The sequence below is a fragment of the Cryptomeria japonica genome, chromosome 11, assembly GCF_030272615.1.
Source record: "Cryptomeria japonica chromosome 11, Sugi_1.0, whole genome shotgun sequence".
NCBI lineage: Eukaryota > Viridiplantae > Streptophyta > Pinopsida > Cupressales > Cupressaceae > Cryptomeria > Cryptomeria japonica.
This window is the reverse complement of record NC_081415.1, coordinates 423479560-423503915: the sequence shown is the minus strand read 5'-3', so window position 1 is coordinate 423503915 and position 24356 is coordinate 423479560.

The following is a 24356-nucleotide window of genomic DNA, read 5'->3' as shown; positions in this document are numbered from 1 at the left end:
TGCAATGATTCATTCAAAGGAGTGAACTTTCTTTCTTTCTTGAAAAACTTAGAAATAGGAGGCACACCTGATGCCGCATTCACATTGTTGTTGATGATGTGTTCATTGAATTTAATGGACTCTCTGTTTGGTTTAAACTTCCCAAATGGTTGTTGACTACTATCACCCTTATCACTCAGAGCCATAGGATTTGCTTGTTCCATTTGACTCATAGTCAGTTGATAATTGTGAAGAGTTGCGCACAACTGTTGGAAAGAAGTAAACTCAAAAAACAAAAGTTTTTCTCTAATATCTTTTTGTAAATTAGAAATAAAGATTCATTGAATATCATTGTCAGGTACTGGAAAAGAAATTTGAGCATACAAATGCTTATATCTACCAATGAAATCAGTCACTTTTTCTTTAACACCTTGTTTACAATGCATTAAATCAATCAAAGTAACTTTAGGACTTATATTGTTTTGAAATTGTTGAATGAAAGCATTTGCAAGTTGTTCGAAAGAAGTAATAGAATAGGAAGACAATGATCAATACCATTGTAGGGCTTTATCTCTTAATGTTCTAGTAAACAGTTTTGCAAGCAACCTTTGGTCATAAGAAAAATCAGTACATATTGTTTGAAAGGTCTTAACATGTGTTAGAGGATCACCCTTACCATTATAAAGCTCCAAATGTGGAATTTCAACATGTTTAGGGGGGATAGCTCGAACAATGTCAAGAGAAAGTGGGCTCGCAACATCAAATGTGGGCACACTAAACTTAGATTGATTCATAGAGGCAATTTGTTGCTGTAAAGAAGAGACAGTTTGTGCAAGATTGTTAATGGTCACTTCAGTCGAAGAGTTCATATTAGACGTGTTAGATTGTGATGGAGGTTTTATGTTATTGAAAGAAGGTAGAGAGTAAGGTGGTGGGACACTATGATAGTTAGTCATAGGAGATGATTGGAAAGGAGGAACACTACAAGGAGGAATGGAAGGGTTAAATGAATTGCCCCCTTGTGTCATGTTTATTTGTGGAGATATAATAGGGACACTCATTGAAGGAATGAATGAAGAAGTCAGATTGAATGAAGGAAGAGGGTTGATTGAAGAAGAGGGATTGCCCCCATGACTGGTGATCATAGGAGGAATGTCTTGTATTGAAGTAGTCATTATGTTTGATGTAAAAGTAGGTATACTAGCAATAGGAGTTGTCAAAGGAATAGAATGATTAACTTGAGTAGGAGGTTGTGTATAACTTAAGGTTTCAGCACAACTTTTCATAGGCATCACATTCGAATCCACAATGTGTGCAATACCACACAAAATATCAATTCCATTCTTATCACTTTGAACCATACGTTTTAGACCCTCAATTAAAGGAAGAGCTTGACTATCAGGGTATTCTTGAGACATCCATTACCGAAAATCATCAAATTGGTTATCCAATTTTGAAAGTTGTTCTACAGAAACCTCATGGAGAGCTTCTTCATCATTAAGAGAATTAGAGGAATTACCCATGTCCTTGTTAAAAAGGCCATTCAAATTAGGTTCCATCTCCTTAGTAATTAAACCTTGGAAGGACTTAATTCTAAGGCTTCGTCTAACGGGAATAGTGTAAGTAGGGCTTATTGTTGTAAAACTCATGCACTAAAGAGAGAGAGACGATTTTGAATTTTAGAGGTAGCAAATTTCAATAAAATCAACCAATCTCCTAGATTTAAGCTGTTAAATGCAATCAGGACAATCTCCCAAAATTTCAAAAAAAATGTCCGGGACCATGGCGAACAAAGTGCACACAGTCCTCGCAACTTTTTTCGAAATTTTTAGGAATGAAAGTTATGATGATTTTAAAGCTAATCTGAAAAAATTGAGTGATTTTACAATTTGTAGATAGGCCAAATTAAAGTTGCAATCTCAAAATTGAACCCTACCAAGATTGTTGAAAAATGTAAAATTTGAATTTTGAAAAAGAGGGGGAAACTGAAATTTTGAATTTTATGATTTTAGAAGGAATACTGAAAGCAATGCAAGTTTTGAAATTTAAAAGTTGACTCGATTTCATGCAAAATTTGAATTTGAAAGTGGAAATCAAGGTTGTTGCAATTAAACACTTAATTTCAAAAGTCACAAATTGTGAAAATTTGATTAAAGTACTGAAATTTCAAATGAATGCCAACACACTTTTCAGATTTAGGACTGTAAGAAACACAATTTTGATACAAATTTCAATTTCAACAATTTTTGAATGATTAGAAGCCTCAATCCTTGCAATCGCTAGACCAACTTCGACCTTAATTTTGAAAGTGTTAAAATTGATAAAATCAGCCAAAATTCTGGATTTTAGCAGAAAAATACAGTAAGATCTAGCTCCCAAAATTTCGGAAAAAATGTCGAGGATGATGGCGCTCGGGGTGCACACGGTCCTCGCAACTTTTTTCCAAATTTTCAAGGATGAAAGATATTGTGATTTTATTGCGGAATCCAAAGTTACAGCCGATTTGGAAGTGTTTTGATTAGTGAAATTATCAGTCAAAGGTTGAATCAAGAAGGTCTTAAAAATTAGGGTTTTGACATTTAACCACTTAATTTTCAGAATTAAAGCACAAATATGAATTGACAATTTGCAATAGAAGGGTAGATCTGAAACAAGCATTAACAATTAAACATTTCACAAGTTTAATTACTAAAAAGAAAATTTTAGGGTTTTTGTGCAATTAACCTCTAAAATTTGCAAAAGATCAAACATGGAAGTGTAATTAAGGAAACAAAATTTTCAGATCTAACCATGAATAATCAGAATGAGGATGTTCATGTCGGGTTCACCAAAATGTAAAGTAGAAAAATCGAACCCTAGTCGTTCTCCCCTCCCCAACTCCAAGGAGAGAGAAGGGAGAGTCACTAGGGTTGATGGTTTTCACTTAGGGGAGACTTTACATTCAAAAGAGGGGTTGAAACCCACAAGATCCAATCCCACACAATGCAAGATTGGATTCTAAATGAGTTTCAAGGGTTAAGACATCAAGGATACCCTCTTTTGTAAAGAATGTAGATAGAAAGATTGAACTAGGAATGCATGTAAAGTAGGAAAGATTCACTTATAAACAGAGATAGGGATATGGGATGAAGCTGCGGACCTGGAATTAGTAGTAAAATGTTGAGATGGTGCTGTTCTACAAATTTGAGCGAAAGTTGACGAGACGATGGCGCCTGGCATGCACACGGTCCTCCGAAAAATCCACGAAACGAAGGGGGATCTGTTCGTCTCTGCACAAGGATTCTAGATCTTCAATTACAGCCGCGTACTTGCAACCTACACACAGAAAAGAGAGGATGATTGGGGGGTTAGGGATTAGGGGTTTGCCTTTAGGTCAAACCCCGGTTTTGGAATTAACCAAGAAATGAGAATGTTGTAAATGTAAATGTTTGTAATGTAAACAAGTACTGATACCTTGTTGTAAGAATGTTTGTATTCTTACATGCGAAGGTGTAATGTATGTAGTATGTTGTATGTTGTATGTGATCTCCTCTTCAATGGTTGAATCCTTGTCTTGAATGCAACACCTAGCCTTGAATGGAGACTTAGAATGCTCAATTGCTTGAAGGAATGCTTGAATGCTTGAATGTTTGAATGTTTGAATATTGCTTCCGCGTCTTGCACACATATGTTTTTCTCTTTTCCCTACCTCCTCAAATGGGAGGGGAAATGTAGTTTATATACTTGTCAATTAAGGCTGATAGACTGATTTTTCCGACCTTAGGCCAACCAGGAAACATTATTTCTCGAATTGCAAACTTCAAGACCCGATGCCCAAAAGGAGACCGGGCCCAAAATAGGGCCAGGGACCAGGGTGCTGGGCGCCATGGTCCTAGGGGACTAGGGCGCTGGGTTCCCTAGTCCTAAAGGACCAGGGCGTTGGGCGCCATGGTCCCACCTCCCGGGACAGCAGGATGCAAGGAGGGATCAGGCCAGGGTGCGGAAAAATGCAGTTTTTGGTGTCGTAAACAGGTTTCGGGGTCTCCATTCAGGTTCAACATTGTGCCGCCATTGTGAAGACCCAAATGCAGTCGAAATTGCAAGTGTCGCAATTTTAGGACACTACACCTTGAAATCTTTATAAGCAACATATGCAAGCAATAGTCTAACAGCTTCAAGTTTGGACATCGGGAGAAAAAGTGTCCTCATAATAAATTCCTTCTTTCTGTGAATACCCTTTGCATACCAATCTTTCTTTATTTCTGACAACTTCACTAGCTTCATTCAATTTATTCTTGAATACCCATTTAGTACCAATAACGTTCTTATCCTTAGGTCTAGGCACAAGCTCCCATGTGTTATTCTTTTCAATCTGATCTAATTCTTCTTCCATAGATCTCATCCAATTTTCATCTTTTCAAGCTTCAATAACATCTTTAGGTTCAATTTTAGAAATCAAGCATACATGTTCAGCAACTAGCCTTCTTCTTGTCATCACACCTTTTTTTTATCACCAATAATCTAATTTTTTTAAGGATTCAGTCTTACATACCTCAGATTCTTCTGATTGTTCTGATTTTTAGGTTCCTGCACCTCTCCATTGGTTGCAACAACATATGGATTAACTATCTCTACTAGATCATTTTGCTTCAATTATTAAGTTTGAATAGGTGTTATAACAATATGTTGACCATCATCATATCCACATGCTCTGATCTCTTTTCTATAATCCTCATCAACCTTCACAATTGCACTTTCCACTATTTTTCTCAATCTCTTATTGTAGCACTGGTAGGATTTACTCTTTGTTGAGTATCCCAAGAAAATTCCCTCATCACTTCTTGCATCAAACTTTCCTTTGTCGTCATCTCTCTTGATATAAAATTTGCTACCAAATATTCTAAAATATCTCACAGTAGGAACATGACCAAACCATAACTCATAAGGAGTCTTATCGATATCACCTTTAATATGAACTTGGTTGAATGTGTAAACAACAATGCTAATATCATCTCTCCAATAGATCTTTAGAACATTTCCTTCAATTAGCATAGTCCTTAAAGCATCCAAGATAGTCTTGTTCTTTCTTTCAACAACTCCATTCTGCTGAGGGGTTCTAGGAGTAGTTAATTATCTTCTAATCTCATGCTTCTCATAGAATGAACCAAACTCATCGGAACATAATTCTCCACCTCTGTTAGATAGTAGACATTTCACCTTCAATCCCAACTCAGCCTCAATCTTTGTTTTGAATATCTTGAATTTGTCTAATGCTTATGATTTTTCCTTCAAAAGACAACCCACATTATCCTAGAATAATCATCAATTAGCAACATAAAATACCTATCATCTTGCACGCTTCTAAAAATTTTAGGTCCACATAGGTCAATATGCATAAGATCTAGCAATCCATTAGATGTATATTGTTTTCTCTCGAAATAAATCCTTGTTTGCTTGCTCAATTGACATTCTTTACATACTGGATTAGTAGGCTTAACAATCTTAGGTAGATCTCTAACAACTTGAATAGAATTGATCTTAATCATAGAATCAAAATTAACATGATACATTCTCCTATGCTACAACCAACTTTCATCATTTTGAGCAATCAAGTAGCTTTTCTCACTAGCATTGAAATGAAAGATATTACCTTTTGTCTTAGTTCCATATGCAATCTCTATACCAGAGGCATTTAGGATTTTTTCATTTACCATTCTTAATTGCAAATCATGACCTTTGTCAACCATCTATCCAACACTTAAAAGATTATGCTTCAAACCTTCAACATACAAAACATCATCAGTATTATGGTTATCATCAAAGGAAATATAACCTCTACCATGAATCACATTGGCCTTGTCATCTCCAAATCTCACTATTCCACAATCATACCTTTCCATACTCACAAATTTACTTTTATCACTGGTCATATGATGTGAACAACTAATTTCAATCACCCATTCATCTTTTTCTTCAACTTTAATAGCTAAAGCTTTCTCCTCAATAGTGGAGCTAGTGGAATTAACAGGTACCGGTCCATCTTCTTTAATGGCAAGAAACACAACTTCATCTCCTTTTGATTCTTCATCTGTAACAACTTCATCAACAACATAATAGTAGTTCTTTTGATTCTTGTACTTTTGGTTAGACTTGTAAGGCTTATTATACTTCTCATGCTTCTCATATCTATCATTTCTATCATGCTTATCAAATTTATCATGCCTATCATACTTAGCCACTCTCTCTGGGCACCTAGAATAAAAATGTCCTACCTTATTGCAAGAGAAACATTTCAAGGGCAATTTTCCATCATACTTACTAGCTCCTTTAGAAAATATCTAGGCAATCAATGCTTCAAGCTCAGCTAGTTCGCCTTCTTGCTCTTCCATCTCTCTTCTTTCTCTTTCATATTTGGATATTCTCCATTCTTTAGGTTCATACTTTTGTTTTCTAGATATAGATGCTCTAAATGTTGTCTCAAAATTTCCATGTGATTCACCAATTTCACTCAACTCAAATGCAGTAATATTTCTAACCAACATATATCTTGTTACTGTAGTCACACTCAGAATCTCATCTATAGCAACTACCTTATGTTTATAAGCAGGAAGCAAATATCTCAACACCTTAGCAATAATTTCATCTTCTTCAAGGGTTCCACCAACACATTTGATACTTAGGGAAAGGTCATTCACCTTAGCCATAAAGGTATTTATATTCTCATCTTCTGCCATATTTAACATCTCACACTTCCCTTTCAAACTCTGCAACCTAGCAACTTTCACTTGTTTATCTCCTTCATACAGGGTTTCAAGATTCTCCTAGATCTCCTGTCCGGTCTGAAGTCCCATCACATTTGTCATTTCTAAATCAGTCAGGGCACTCAACAACACTTGTGTCACTCTAATATTATGTTCTTCTTCCTTGATCTCATTAGCAGTAATCGGTCTATTCAGAGGAGCGGAATAGGTATCATTTGTAATCTTCTAGTAATCTTCTCCAAGACATCTCAAGTGCACTTGCATCCAGTTCTTCCATATAGCATAGTTACTACCACTAAATCTCAGACTCTCCTTCTTAAATATAACACTTCCACTTCTAGTTTCCATCTTGGATCTCCTCAAGTGGTAAATCTTCTTTTAGAGGATCTATCTCTGATACTAATTGTTGGCAACAACAAGGGAGAACTAAGAGGGGAGGGTGAATCGGTTTTCACTGGATCTACAAACTTAATCATAAAAATAGATCTGATAAACTATAGCAATAACAAAGATAAGAAACATGATAACACAACATACAACACCAAAATTTTGACGTGGAAACCCAGTTAAGGGAAAAGCCATAGTGGGAACCTACCCACAATAAGATGATACTCTGTAGGAGTTTGTGAAAATATTATAATGGGAAATACACGTGCATTCAGGCACACTGCCTAGAGCTCACTGCTCAAAACTTAATGACCCAAAAGGCTACAACCCTCAGGGAAGTCTCACTGACTTACAACAAGATTCAAACTACAATAATAGAATCTCCAAATGCCTAATGACAGTTCTGATTAAGCACAATTATCTGCCCTGCAACACAAATCACTGCTCAATCAAAATGTCAAAGGATGACTCACTTGCTTGCACATACACCACTCTCTGATAATATAGACACAACCTTTCTCACCAAAATTACATGACAATATCACCTATTTATACAATTTGTCAATCTTGACAACAAGGTCAGCTAAACCCTCAACTCACAATTACAAAATTATATCACACAATACAAAGATCGACCATCAGACCAATACAATGATATACATGTCATAACATGGACCTAATTCAAATCTCCAAACACACAACACCATCAAAAATCACACCAAGATCAACCGCAACATGCTACACCACCAGGAAAATGCATAACATGAAGAACATCACTAGTTCAACAAAATCACAAAGAACTCACACAACGACCAATGTGGATCATCAAAACAAAGAGAACATGCTTAGGAAACACTATCAAGAATTTGAGAATCATCAAAAACAGTTGTACCAACACCAATTATCAAAGCTTCATCGATCAACATCTGAAACTGAAGAACACTCAAACAACAACAACTATTATGAAGAAAGATAGCTTGTGGAGTACCAAATCATGAACCATCTGAAATGAAGATATACAAGAACATCCCAAACAATATCCCAAATTCTTAGATCTTGAGTTGATCACAACAGAATATACCGAAAGATATACTAAACTTTGCAAAGAATTGATTAGATAAACAAACTGCGAAACCGGATCATCTAATATGATCAATTATGCTTCTCGGATCACCAAAACTAATACAGATGAATATAATGATACAATAAATACTCCATACACCAAACTATGATCCCAATAAACCAATCTGCAATCACTGAATCAAGAATATGTTGACATTAATGACAACAACATATCCTAGCAGCAGCAATGTCCAACACATCTTTCTTCAACAAACACGTGAATGAAAGGGTATTGTAGACACCTAAATAATTCCCTAAGACTAACCCAATTAATCTCCATCACCAAATCCTCATTACATATTTCATTTCATTAGTTAGTCTATTCCCCTTCACCTAGAGTTCACACTTAATTAAATAATTGTTATTAACACCTTTTTCAATTCCTCACAATAAATAAAATGAATAAATTAATATTCATTTACACCTATTATCCACCTTGCCCATATGGCTAAAATAATTAAATAGTGTTATAATTTAATTAGTATATATTCTCTTATCACAATCCATGAATAAAGGAGATGAATAAAGGAGACACAAGGACACTTGTCCTTGTGATTCTACTAGTCCCTCAAACAAGCCCAAGAGTCTAGCCTCACTAGATGCACATGTTCCTTTTTCTTCTCATGGTCAAGAAACTTGCTAACAATAGTAAGTCAATCCTAGCCATTCACATTCTAAGTGCTTCCATATAATCCTTCCATTTCCTACTTGATTCTAGGGAAGTCCTCTTAATAATTCTCCACCATTGATCTCATTCTTAAATATTAGCCATCCATTCATTCTTTCAAAAATCTATAAATTCAGGCAATCCTCTTCATTTCTTATCCATTATATTTTGTGCTAGGTACATATTGTCAAAATAGGTAACTTTGAGCAAAGGAGCATCCACATACCATCATTTGGATCAAATTTTTCAACAATGGAAATTTTAGTAACATTTGAGTTTGATTGATGTTAAAATGTTTTATCAAATTTTCCTTTGTTGAGCCCTATCTAGAGGTTTTTCTTTAATTTGAAAGAAAGTTTTATTTTCTTCCACTTTTATTTAAAATTTTGTGCACTACGGGTATGGTCAACCAATTGAGATATGAACCTTTGAATTTCCTGGATCTTCGCTTATAGACTATGATATTGAGAGATGTTATTAGGCAAAGACATGTTAACTATTGCATCAATTTCAATTCCATAAAGAGAGACAGTAAATCCCAATAGTTTGCTAACATCTATGTCAAAGACACACTTAAGGGGATTTAGTCTCATTTTGTATAGATGAAGATTTTCAAATATAAGCCAAATATTCTTCATGTAATATTCATGAAACATATACTTAGCCAAGACACCATCAACATAATATTCTAGGATCTTATCAATGAAATCACGAAAGATTAGTCATCGCTTGTTGGTAATTGTTAACATTATTTCGAGTTGAAGTTCGTGGGCTGAATTTTGATCGAGGGATCCTTTTTCCTTTTCGATTTCCAGCTGCACTCAGCATATGGGCCAAGTGTCATCTCAGCGTTGCTCCTAAAGGCCCATTTTTATGTTTAAGGTTTGAAGGAACACGGAGCTGCCAAGTGGCTCTATTTTGATGACTCGACATTCTATTGGACCCCACCCTGCATCTTGAGAAAGATAGGGATACATGGCGTCTTTGCACTGCCTATATTATTTCTGTTTGTATGCCCTTTTGCGAATGTCCCCAAAGCTACCACATGTTTTCTATGGTGAGTTGTCTGCCAGGCTACGCTTCGCACAAAATATTTTCTATTTGGACAGAAATGAAGCTCGCCACAGTAGGGTGGAAGTAATAACCCCAAAAGCAGTTTTGTTGGGTGTGTTCTTGTGAGATGCCATAGTAGTGTTTTCTATTTCAGAGGCAGTTATGCATGGCTAGCGGATGCTTTGAGCTGTTAGCGGAGCTGAGGGCTCTATTTATGCTTTGGTTTTCCCTGTTTTAGGGGTTCAAAACTTTAAAAAAAAAGGAACAATTAAGTATCTTTGATAGAATTTTAGCCTTTTAGTTGTTGTTGTTTCTGAGGAAAGGATAATCAAACTATACCTACAGCCTTTGTGATGCCTCTTTTCAGTATGCTTTGATAGTTTTTTGTGCTTTCCTGTAATTCTGATGACTTTAGAGATACATATCTAATAATATGCCGATTAAACTATGTTTTGCACTCGTTATCTGGTGGATGTGTGATTTTTATTTATTTATTTTTCCAAGGGATCTTTATTGTGTCTTAATTGTGGTTTTGTTCAGATATGTAGATTGTTGAATGGGCTTTAAAACCATGTTTCTGGGTTTTATATGTTGTTAATGCTTTTACAAAATTTTATGGTACATCGCCTCAATAGTTTAGATCATTTTGCTTTAAGTTATTTCTTTCCCTTTTCTCCAATCATCAGGAAGAGTTAGCTTCTTAAATCTGGAGGTCATTCGGTGAGCTACGCACAATAGGTCCCCCATCACTGAATTTCTCATAAGGCTATCTGCTTTCAAAGTAAAATTTAGAGTCAATAGTTTTTTTTTTGGCATGCCTGGTGGGACCATATTTTGAATAAGCCCTATTTTATGAGTCACAGGCCTGTTACCAGGAGTCAAACAACCCTAAATCCCAGTTTACTCCTACCACCCCTGGTAAATATTCATTCGACTGCATCCTCTTCTTCTCAAAGCTAACATGTCTTCCCTGCAGTCACCCTTACAACAATGCAACACATTACCCCTAGAAATTTTATGACCTAGGATAACGGGAGCCCTCTCATTCCCCCTACTTCGCCTGTAGTCTAGGGATCAATCCCTACAGCGGTGCTGAAAGCCATACCTAAGTTTACAAGAGAATGTCATAAGACTCTCAGGGAGCATTTACAAGATGTAGCCAATGTCTACATTGTCCAAGGTATTATTGAGCAACATGTAGCCTTGAGATTGCTTGTAGCCTCTTTCAAAGGAAGAGCTTTAGATTGGTTTAGATCCTTGGGCTCTAATACTATAGCGGATTGGGATCAGCTGGGTGACCGTTTCTTCTAGAGATTATCTAACAAGGCCGATAGATCATCATTGATGCACTAGTTGATCACAATAAAGAGGGCCCCTCGGGAAGCACTAATGGAATTCAATTTAAGATTCCAGAGAACTTGGCAAATAATACCTCTATCCACCCGCCCTCCTGTGGATATGGCATTTGTCTTTTACTTAAAGGCTTTCAATTCTAACATATCAGTGATGATCCAATCCCTAGGAGGCAATAACCTCCTACAAGAATTCGACATAGCAGTTCAAGCAAAAAATAATTTGATCGACACCGGGAAGCTTGCCCCTCACCCCATCATGCCAATCTTTCCTAAGATATCTCACCAAACTCCTGAAGAGGTCATCCCTAGCAAATCTACCATGCAATCTATGTATGTGTACCCCGACCCCCAGCAAACACATGTCCCTCCACAATCATCTCTAGCTACGGAGGTCAACAACATGAAGGACTTGTTGAGATCCTTCTTGAACAAAATTGTTAATCTGAAAAGAGCCCAAATCTCACCCGCTAGACCCCCTTTTCAGTAAAATTTCCAAGGAAACACACCCCCATACCAGCATAATCAGTATGGAAACCACTGTGCCGATAAGTCTACCCAGCCAAATATTCCTAGTCCCCAATCCTTTGCAGACCATTTACTTCAACACCCGCAAGGAGTTGGCACTGGGTCAAAATAATCTAGCAGATGATACTAACTCTTGGTGTTTTCCCTATAATAATGCCTACACACTAAGAAATTGTCCGAGAGGAAATCTATAGCAAAGGATTGCAGAGAATTGAAGTCTAGGCGTGATGTTGGATGATTCTGTTTATGCATCCCCCGATATGGATAATGTATCTCTCATTGTCCAAATGCAGGGTATGTCGATGCAACAAGAAATAGAGATAGCCCTAGATCATGCATTATTCTCTTGGATGGAGGACAAAGATGCAATGCTCACCAATGACGCAATTATTTGAAAGGAGGGAGTCCCCTTCATGCAATTAGATTATAATCTTTGCTCTAAAATGCATTTCACGGGGGAGAATATGAACACATCAGGGGGAGCACCCACAAATAAAGCTCCTGAGCAACCTACGGTAGTCCCCACATACCCAAGGAAAGAGTTCATCACCTATAAGCCAAGAGAGCTAAAAGCATTGGTGGCTACAATAATGGACATGGTGGAGCAGCTGAAGAAGGCTTCGACCAATGTATCTCTGTGGGATCTCCTTAGCATCCAAGAGCAAAAGAATCGGCTGAAAGAGGCCCTATCCAACATTAGTAGAAGTGCAAACGGAAAATCTGCCAAAGCTCTACAGATCAATGAAAGGGAGTTCCAACCCTCTACAAACAAATCATGCTTTCCGACTATGTTAACCAACGAGACCACGCCTCCCAAGTCTCAAATGGAAGGTAAGCCCAAAACGAACCCATTTTATCTAATCCTTATAGTTGGGAATAAACTCTTGCATAAATCTATGATAGATTCTAGATCTAGCACCATTGACATGCCTAGATATATCGTTGAGGTTTTGAATATCAAGTACGAACCTTTAAATAGGGGAGTCATGCAATTAGATAGGAATAAATTCCAGACCATAGGCCTTATCAAAATCCTCCCGCTGACATTGTTTGCATGTCCTAGTATTACTGTGTCCCAAGAAATAGTGGTCATTGATATCCCACCTATTTTCGGGCTCTACCTTTCCCAAGATTTTAGTGCCAAGATAGGAGGCTACCTGTCTTTATATTGGTCTCACCTCATCCTCTGCACTTAGCATGGTGCCAAACTCAAAATCCTTTCAGAGCCCCTTCATGCCAAGCATGTAGCAAACCAGGCCATGGTTAATTTGGAACCCACTCATACTTTCATCTCGAATGAAGAAAGGAAAGTCGTAGAGCTCGTAGAGGATGAGAAAGTGACCAGAGAGATCCTCCCAAATCAAGAGGTTTTCCTAAATGAATTCATAGACTCTGATCCATTCTCCAACTACCATGCCACTGACCTAGGTACCTACTACATTTTTGATGAAAACCAGGTCATCCCAAAGCTTACCAAAGAACTATTTTCTAAAGAAGAATTGTCATCTACACTCTGGACCTTGCACTTTGACGGCGCAAGATGCAAAGTAGGTTCCGGAGCTGGGATTTGCCTCACTTCACCTTCGGGTGAACGAATCTTGAAATCTTTCTGTCTACAATTTGCATGTTCAAACAATGAAGCAGAATATGAAGGACTGATCCAAGGTCTGAGCTCAGCGGAGAAGATGGGTATTAAGCAATTGAGAGTCTTGGGTGACTTTAAACTGGTGGTGTTGTTCACCAAAAGTGATAACCCAAGTATACCTGCAAATCTATCTATGAGATAGCCAATCTCAATCAATGAAACACCTCAGGGCTTGGACAACATGACAAGGATATGAATCCTTCTACTCTTCAGGCTCTGCAAAACCTAGGCGGGTATACCTTTGATGCATTTAATCAGACCTATTACACACAAGACTGCATCAATCAAAAGTAGATGGATCTCAAAAGGTTCAAAAACTAAGAGATAACTGCAGATGGGCTAGATCCACACTTGCTACTCAACATTTTAAATCATGAGATGGAGGGACACTTCCACATAACATAAAATATAAAAAGATATTCTAATTTTTGGATTTTAAATGGTGTTTTGACAACCTTTAAATATTACAAGAGACCAGTGCCTTATCCAGGCCACTGAGTCATGCATAAAACTGGATGAGAAATCTCAGATGCAAGTTCTTTTCAACATTAAATCTTCATGTATCAATGCCTTACATCAATACAATCCTCTGCTCTATCACAAAACCATACTTATATGTAGATATTCAATATGCATTCAAAATCATTAATGCTGGGTTTTAGGATTTAAATCCTTCCTTGAAGAATACCCAAAAGACAACATTACACTCTTAGAGGAATCTAAAAGAGACGACTCAAATTATCCTTGATAATATGAAATTATATGAATCTGAGTCCATTTTGGAGACAATTTCATGGAAACTCACACATGCCTTGCATATGTGTGAACCTGCAAACTGAAACTAAACTTACAGTAAAGACAACACTGAAAACATAGACGAACACACTGTCATTTGCATTGACAAAAGGATGCCATCATTGGAACCTGCAATTTCGGATTTCTCCCTTGGAGCAAATCTCTCAAAAACTGGAACCCCTACAAGTGAGAAGAATTGGGAATAAAAAGGAGAAGGAACCAAATCAAATCTGCAACTGAATTGCCAAGTGTCTCCTCTCTAACTGAATTTTGTTCCCATGGAAACTACTTCCAAAATATCCCACATTTGTCAAAATTAACCCCATAATCAGATTCCTCACTTCGAGAGCTTTCCGAAAACATATAACACTTTATATTTTGGCCAAAATTTAGACCCTGGGCGAATTAATTCCCCGATGTGCTCAATCATTTAAATTTTTCGAATTTTAATATAGTCAGAACTATACCATTTATTCATTTTAAATTTGATTTTTGCCTCCATTTGGTCCTGACGCTTTTTCCACGTGGCGGGGTCTGATTGGCTGATGGGGTCTACTGGGCGCCACCTGGGATGACACCTCATCACTGCCACATCATCTGCTTTGTCACTGCCACTTGGCCACCATCTCAATGCCACGTCATTGCCACTGGATTGCCACCTATGCGCCAACTGTGTGCCACATCACTGGGATTTGCCTGCTGGACTGCCACCTATCACGACACGTGGACGGCTCTCATTCACTTTCGCTATTTCGCAAGGTGTAACTCGCATGCATCTTCCCTTCGCGAAATAGCGCGCACCGTCGATCCATCTCGAAATTGCTCACTCGTAAACCCGACCTTTCTCTGCAAAATTTTGCCTATCTGCCTCAGGAAGCGTGCCCGCATGGGGCCCACCTAGTCGCCATCCAATCAACTCTTCAGTCACCTCGGGATCCGTGCTCACGCGTGGGCCCACCTTGGGCGCCCATAGGCACCATCTGTCAAAAGCCTTTATTGCTTAGACATTATATTACTATGCGTTCTTGCTTATAAACATCAAAATAGTGCACTTCCCAGCCAATGTGGGATAATGCATTATGCTTGGGACTGCGATTTTGAAGCAATTTCTGAGTGCTTTCATGGCAATTTCTTTGCATTTGCTTGGAATTCGATGGCCTTTGCTTCATACCAAACACAAAGAGACTGCTACCAGGGTCGAATTTGTATTTTCCATATACATTAATTTGCATTAAACTTCTTTCCCCATCCACCACATCATAGAGAAGGCTGCCCTGTGCATTTGTTTAAAAGTTTTTCATGTTGTCGTAGCTGCTACCAAAAGGAGACTACAAGAGGAGCTGCATTCATTTTAGAGTTATCTAAAGCTTCCTTCAATAACCACATTGCTTGTTGTTCCTTATCCACCATGCAGGGGAAGACTTGGGAAGAACATGGATTTGATTTACACCTACCAATGTGTATTTTCTGTTTCAAATTCTACTTTGCTACTTCAAACTTTCCAACGCACCATGTGAGCACTGGAGATGTGCCTTCAACCTGCCAATGTGCATTGATTGGAATTTGTTGTTGCTGTTGTAGATGCTACCTCCCAACCAACACTCTTCTACACTCCACGCTGCCTGTTTCATTTCATTTTTTGCTCAAATGGTAACCCAAAGGGAGGGCTGCCATTATATTTGCTTTTAAAGGCACAAAATTGCATAGTTTAAACTCTTATTCTCTTTCAATTATCACTCCATCTGCCACTAGGAGGATTGGTGCAATACACATATCAATTGGCATTTGCCTGAGGGTTTCTAAATGCATTATTAACAACTTTACATTGTGCACTTTGCTGAAAGTTTTCTCTAAACCATCGCCCTCCATTTCATGGCTGGGAACTGGCAAAGGTTGTGGAATTAAATTTACACCAATGAGATTTTTTGTTAGAGTTCCATTTGACATATATTCGTATACCAATATTTGTTCTCGCTGCTTGGTACAAAAAACCATTGAGCCTTGCTGAGCTCTTTTGGTAGCTACCATTTCATCTTCTGGTAACATTGCGTTTTTTTTTTTAACAATGTTGTTGAACACTTATCCCAAACTCCACAAATCGCTGCTTTTCAATGATCTAAATGTCATTCCTTCATAGTTAAATCATATAAACATATGATTGCAAAAAATAACAATTAAACTTTGCCTGAAAAAATGCACGAAGTGGCAAGCCAAGTCGGGCCCCAAAGTGGGTCCGACTAAAAAAAAAATTCGTTTTCATGCAACTAACCCCTGGAATGTTTCACGGACCTCAAACATACCTCCGGAAATGATCGGCATCGTTTTCAGATCATTAATCCGCATTTTACAACCTTCAGGCAATTACACCACAATTTTCGCATTTAATTGGGAAGACGTAATTTTCAAACCTGTCAAAACACCTTTCTCGAGCTCGCCATCTGACAGGCATGTACTTTGATATTCAAGGATGACATCTACCAAATGGTTTCTCAAGATGAGTCCCGAGCAAAGAGATATTAATTTCTGAAAATGGCCAACTGGCTTTGTCGGCACTACGGACCTGATGAAGTCAATGTTCTGGCAACACATGGTGCCTTTCTCAAAAATATCAAACGACCTCCGTGGGTCCTCAAATTTGAAACATAGGTATCTTAAAGTACATATTAAATCTTTGAATTCTCAATTCGATCACCAGACTGACAGGATGCAAACGGCGTGCTCACCAAAATGGCTACATTAACTGATATAACACTGGAGTGCGGATAACTGAATTTGATGGCAAAATGAGCTCTTTTGAAAACCGATCAAACGGATTGGTAGAGCCTTGAAATTTGAAACTTAGCTCACCATTTATACCAACATTAGCGTAGAACAAACATTCTGACATGACGCTCACCAGGACATTTTTACACTTGTGCAAACATCACAAACTACAAACGGATTGAGCTTTGAAAACTAGGCAAATAGATTCATAAGGACTTGAAATTTTGCATGTTGACTCACATTTATGCATACAATTGAATCCATTTTGAAATTATCCATGATGATAAATAGGGAAAAATATGTAATCGCTCAAAGTATGCTACTCAATAAAATATGCATTTGTGCTTAAAATGCACTTCCAGCTCACCCCTCAAACTGGGTACCTCATAAACTCATCCAAATTGAATTCTGAAAGTTGGACATCACTTAATAGGTCAAATGAAAGGTGTGGGACATGAATCCCAAGCCTTACCCTCTGAAAATCAACTGGCTCCATTTTCCCTCTCTCCAACTAGGCCATTCAAACTGACTTATTTTAATCATTCGGAAATGTAGGGCAAATTTTTGAAATGGGCCTATAAACTTGACTCAGTTTTAATTAGTCCCAACAGCGGCTCTGATTGGGGATGGTTGATTGCAAGATCAACACAAGTATCTAGATATCTTTGGTTAAGCAGACCACCCAAAAATGGATCATTCTTCTCTTCTCAAAACAGGGCTTCCTTATTCTACTGAAACAGTAGGGCACCTTATTGAAAACCACACAATTGAAGCAAAGCGACTATACAATAGATACAAACATGCTTAAAACTGAATACAAACTACTCAATCAATCTTAGCATTTACCTCTGTCAAAAATCTGATTCTCATCACTTAATACCATGATCCAAACAAAGGCACCTTCCAGTAACAACTGAGCATAACTTTTATAATCCGCCTCTTTTGTCCCATTACTAAAACAACTAGTGTGCATACCTTTGGTCTGATTTTGAACTTTGTGATCACACACTATTTCAGCACAAGTAAAATTATGAGACAAATCACCATAGAGGCATTCCCACAAGCTGACATACCTATCACTGTCCCACTCAACTCTATCATTTGCAAGGACATCATCATGCTGAACTTCAAAAATAAAACACTCATTTTCAACATTGCAATTCCTATCAGCATTCACCTTGTTATCATTTAAATCAATAGAATGAGGGACACTACTAACCAACTGATGCAAACAAGGAACATACATGTTACAATCCGGATGTGATACTTCACTATGCTGATCACACCCCATACTATCCTTGTTTATCAAACTAAAAACCTCCACATTCTCAACGTCCCATTCATGGAAAAGAATGCATACCTCCGGCTGAAGCAAATCCTCAGTTGAATACTTTTCATCCAAACTTATATCCACCTGAAACACTTTCATTTGTGGTTTTGAATGATCATCACATAACCCATGCCTCTTACTTTCATCATGAAATAATTTTTTACAACCCATGCTATTGTTATTCGGAATTCCATCAGTATTATGGACTGGTTCATCATTTACAACATCTGGCTGATCAGTTATTTCTTCATACAAAGGGTTAGAAACCAAATGGACAATTCCTTTATGAGCATTATGGCATTGAAGTGATTGGTTTGTATCTATATCAGCATTGAATAAAGCATTAGTAAAATGGCTAAAGACACCATCCATTCGATCCTCATAATCATCTTCATCAAACAAAGAAGAAAATGAAACTTGGCTGGAACAATCCTCAATGTTCCATGTTTCACATTCATGAGATTTTATTCCATGACCATCATTTTGAAAATCAAGATAATCAAACTTATCTTGCCACAACTGATCTTCTTCACCAATTGAACACTCGTCATCAGCCAAAGAATGAACATAAACATCGCTGCCATTTACTTCATCAGATAAGTTTTTAGCATGTTCAATAAAATTTTCTGTCATAAAACCATCTGTTAGATCAGCATGTTCACTAAGTATACAAGCATTCAATTCACAGTCCTTTTCCGAAGAATTCCCTTCACTATATTGTAGAAGGTCTTCATCAACAGCTCGAAGGCTCTCCAAGATCTGAACCTTCTTATCCACAACTTCAAGAGCTTTCTTAAGTTCTGCAATCTTCTAGACTTGCATTGCACCTTTTTGTTCCATGTGAAATTCCGTAAAATTTTCTCCATCCATGTGTGTTGTATCTTCATTGCAATCATGCATACCATCACAATTTTCTGAATTTAATTTGTGCATGACTTTCAAAATAGAAAGATCATCATCATGATTACAAGAAGTGAAATTTGAAGTGAAATCTGAAAATAGATTTACTTCATCCTCAACACAATTAAGATTATCAATATCTAAATGAGGATCAACTATTGTTTGCACTAAACAATTCTGATTTTCATCATATGGCACATTTTCGCTTGCACAAACAACAATACTTAGTAATCCCTCTGTATTTGGTATTTCAACATCAAATACATTAGCAGCATGTAAAGATTGATGGTCATCACCATCATTATTTTCACCAATATTATCCTGGAGAGATGCATGATTCACTTGGTAATTAGCAGCCACATAATCAGCATAACCGGCATACAAATCAAATGGTACATATCCCTTGTATATATCTGTCTCTGTATCAACATTTTCACAATGCTTCCCACTGATCATTCCATCACTACTGCAAGAGACAACCAGCATTAACAACAAAGGTTCTTGACTCTCATTTAACTCTGAAGCACATGCATCAACAAAACCATTCAAACTGCAGAGCTTGATGCACCTAGACATGGAATGATTTGCTCAACTTCACATGGTATTTCACCATTGAAGGTGCTTTGACAAGAAACAACAAGAGACACGAATCTCTTCGAGATTCCAAACTTCAAGTTATTTTCCATATCCCTAGCTTTGTTAAAAGCTTCATACAAGGTTTTGGGTTCTTTGTTTCTCAATAGGAAACCCATCTTCTCATCAAATGCACTCATATAAACATCTAGACATACTTTATCATCAAGTTTATACCTTTTGGAAATTTTGGACAGAGCTTGTGAAAATCTGATGTTAAATGTGGGTACCAATTCATCTTCCCTGATTTGTATATAAGTGAACTCTTTCAACAAGTCAGAATCACTCACCTTCTCATCAAATTGATCCATGAAATCTGAAACCAATTCTTCCCATGAGGTAATAGAATTCACTGGCAAAAAAGAGAACCAATCTCTTGCATCCTCTTTCAATGACTGAACAAACAATTTCATGCATATATCTTCTTGACAAATTTCAAACTCTCCTATCAAATCTAAAAATCTTTTCAAATGTTGATATGTAGATTCTGATTTCTTCCCACTGAATATGGGCAAATACTTTCTAATTTCTATGGGTATGGGATTTGGGTAACCTAGAATTCCTTCAAAGTTTAGAGCAGCATAATGGTTCATGATGAAACTTCTCCTAGTATATGGTTGTGACACTTCACCGGGCATGGCTCTATGTGGAAATACACAAGGTTGAAAATATTTACTATTCATTTTCCTTACTCCCACAAATGATATACAACCTTGGATAAAGAATGAAACACTTCAAGCACAAATCCTTATACTGAAACTGTTTATAACATTGCTTGACCCAGAACTTTTCCAAATTTGCATACTATAACAGAAGAACATATACTCTAGACATTTCAGCAAAATAAATATGCAAATGGATTTTGAGATTCTCTTTTTCCCTCTAGACTAGTGTTGTTCACTAAATGGGAAAACTATTTTAGTAATTCAAATTTTCAGGGGAAATTATTTTGCATTTGAAACCTCTGAAAATACCTGGAGATTTTGCAGTTGTAAAACTTGTAGATCTGAAGATTTACTTCACTTTTAGCACGGTCTTTTACATCAGATTCGCCACCTCTTGCATAGAGGATATTTTGAATAGCAGAACCATTCAATCACAAATTTAATTCTATGTTTCTCTCTCAATCTTGCTGCAATCAACACTCTTCCAGGCTATTACTGCACTTTTATTCTCAAGCTTTTATGATGAAAGCACTTATCTGTGAATCTGCTAATTAAACCATCTACACCTTAATATGATTCATAAGATTATCTACTAATCTTGTGAAAGTCTTGGAATACAAACTTCTTTCAAACACCGGTACAGAGACTAGAGTCGCCACCCAATAAGGAATTGGGAAAAAAATTGCATACAACTGCAAGGACTTGCTCACAACTAAGCAATATAACTTTTATTTGTTACTCCTTCATACAATATATGACATGTAAAACATATCATGTTACAGATCCAGAACAAGAACTATTATCTTCACCATAAAATCAATTTACACTCTGTGCATACATAATGGATTGACTAACTAGTCGAAATTAGGCAATTTTTATTCAGCTTCCCCAGCAGAGTCCCCATTTTTGTTGTTCACCAAAAGTGATAACCCAAGTATACCTGCAAATCTATCTATGAGATAGCCAATCTCAATCAATGAAACACCTCAGGGCTTGGACAACATGACAAGGATATGAATCCTTCTACTCTTCAAGCTCTGCGAAACCTAGGCGGGTATACCTTTGATGCATTTAATCAGACCTATTACACACAAGACTGCATCAATCAAAAAAAGATGGATCTCAAAAGGCTCAAAAACTAAGAGATAACTGCAGATGGGCTAGATCCACACTTGCTACTCAACATTTTGAATCATGAGATGGAGGAACACTTCCACATAACATAAAATATAAAAAGATATTCTGATTTTTGGATTTTAAATGGTGTTTTGACAACCTTTAAATATTACAAGAGACCAGTGCCTTATCTAGGCCACTGAGTCATGCATAAAACTAAATGAGAAATCTCAGATGCAAGTTCTTTTCAACATTAAATCTTCATGTATCAATGCCTTACATTAATACAATCCTCTGCTCTATCACAAAACCATACTTATATGTAGATATCCAATATGCATTCAAAATCATTAATGCTGGGTTTTAGGATTTAAATCCTTCCTTGAAGAATACCCAAAAGACAACATTACACTCTTAGAGGAATCTAAAAGAGACAACTCAAATTATCCTTGATAATATGAAATTATATGAATCTGAGTACATTTTGGAGACAATTTCATGGAAACTCACACATGCCTTGCATATGTGTGAACCTGCAAACTGAAACTAAACCTACAGTAAAGACAACACTGAAAACATAGACGAACACACTGTCATTTGCATTGACAAAAGGATGCCATCATTGGAACCTGCAATTTTGGATTTCTCCCTTGGAGCAAATCTCTCAAAAACTGGAACCCCTACAAGTGAGAAGAATTGGGAATAAAAAGGAGAAGGAACCAAATCAAATCTGCAACTGAATTGCCAAGTGTCTCCTCTCTAACTGAATTTTGTTCCCATGGAAACTGCTTCCAAAATATCCCACATTTGTCAAAATTAACCCCATAATCGGATTCCTCACTCTGAGAGCTTTCCAAAAACATATAACACTTTATATTTTGGCCAAAATTTAGACCCTGGGCGAATTAATTCCCCGATGTGCTCAATCATTTAAATTTTTCGAATTTTAATATAGTCAGAACTATACCATTTATTCATTTTAAATTTGATTTTTGCCTCCATTTGGTCCTGACGCTTTTGCCACGTGGCGGGGTCTGATTGGCTGATGGGGTCTATTGGGCACCACCTAGGATGACACCTCATCACTACCACATCATCTGCTTTATCACTGCCACTTGGCCGCCACCTCAGTGCCACGTCATTGCCACTGGACTGCCACCTGTGCACCAACTATGTGCCATGTCACTAGGATTTGCCTGCTGGACTGCCACCTATCACGACACATAGACGGCTCTCATTCACTTTCGCTATTTCGCAGGGTGTAACTCGCGTGCATCTTCCCTTCGTGAAATAGCGCGCACCGTCGATCCATCTTGAAATTGCTCACTCGTTAACCCGACCTTTCTCTGTAAAATTTTTCCTATCTGCCTCGGGAAGCGTGTCTGCATGGGGTCCACGTAGTCGCCATCCAGTCAACTCCTCCGTCGCCTCGAGATCTGTGCTCACACGTGGGCCCACCACGAGTGCCCATAGGCACCATCTGTCAAAAGCCTTTATGGCTTAGACATTATATTACTGTGCGTTCTTGCTTATAAACATCAAAATAGTGCCCTTCCCAGCCAATGTGGGATAATGCATTATGCCTGGGACTGCGATTTTGAAGCAATTTCTGAGTGCTTTCATGGCAATTTCTTTGCATTTGCTTGGAATTCGATGGCCTTTGCTTCATACCAAACACAAAGAGACTACTACCAGGGTCAAATTTGTATTTTCCATATACATTAATTTGCATTAAACTTCTTTCCCCATCCACCACATCATGGAGAAGGCTGCCCTGTACATTTGTTTAAAAGTTTTTCATGCTGCTGTAGCTGCTACCAAAGGGAGACTACATGAGGAGCTGCATTCATTTTAGAGTTATCTAAAGCTTCCTTCAATAACCACATTGCTTGTTGTTCCTTATCCACCATGCAGGGGAAGACTTGGGAAGAACATGGATTCGATTTACACCTACCAATGTGTATTTTCTGTTTCAAATTCTACTTTGCTGCTTCAAACTTTCCAACGCACCATGTGAGCACTGGAGATGTGCCTTCAACCTGCCAATGTGCATTGATTGGAGTTTGTTGTTGCTGTTGTAGATGCTACCTCCCAACCAGCACTCCTCTACACTCCATTCTGCCTGTTTCATTTCATTTTTTGCTCAAATGGTAACCCACAGGGAGGGCTGCCATTATATTTTCTTTTAAAGGCACAAAATTGCATAGTTTAAATTCTTATTCTCTTTCAATTATCACTCCATCTGCCACTAGGAGGATTGGTGCAATACACATATCAATTGGCATTTTCTTGAGGGTTTCTAAATGCATTATTAACAACTTCACATTGTGCACTTTGCTGAAAGTTTTCTTTAAACCATCACCCTCCATTTCATGGCTGGGAACTGGCAAAGGTTGTGGAATTAAATTTACACCAATGAGATTTTTTGTTAGAGTTCCATTTGACATATATTCGTATACCAATATTTGTTCTCGCTGCTCGGTACAAAAAACCACTGAGCCTTGCTGAGCTCTTTTGGTAGCTACCATTTCATCTTCTGGTAACATTGCATTTTTTTTTAACAATGTCGCTGAACACTTATCCCAAACTCCACAAATCGCTGCTTTTCAATGATATAAATGTCATTCCTTCATAGTTAAATCATATAAACATATGATTGAAAAAAAATAACAATTAAACTT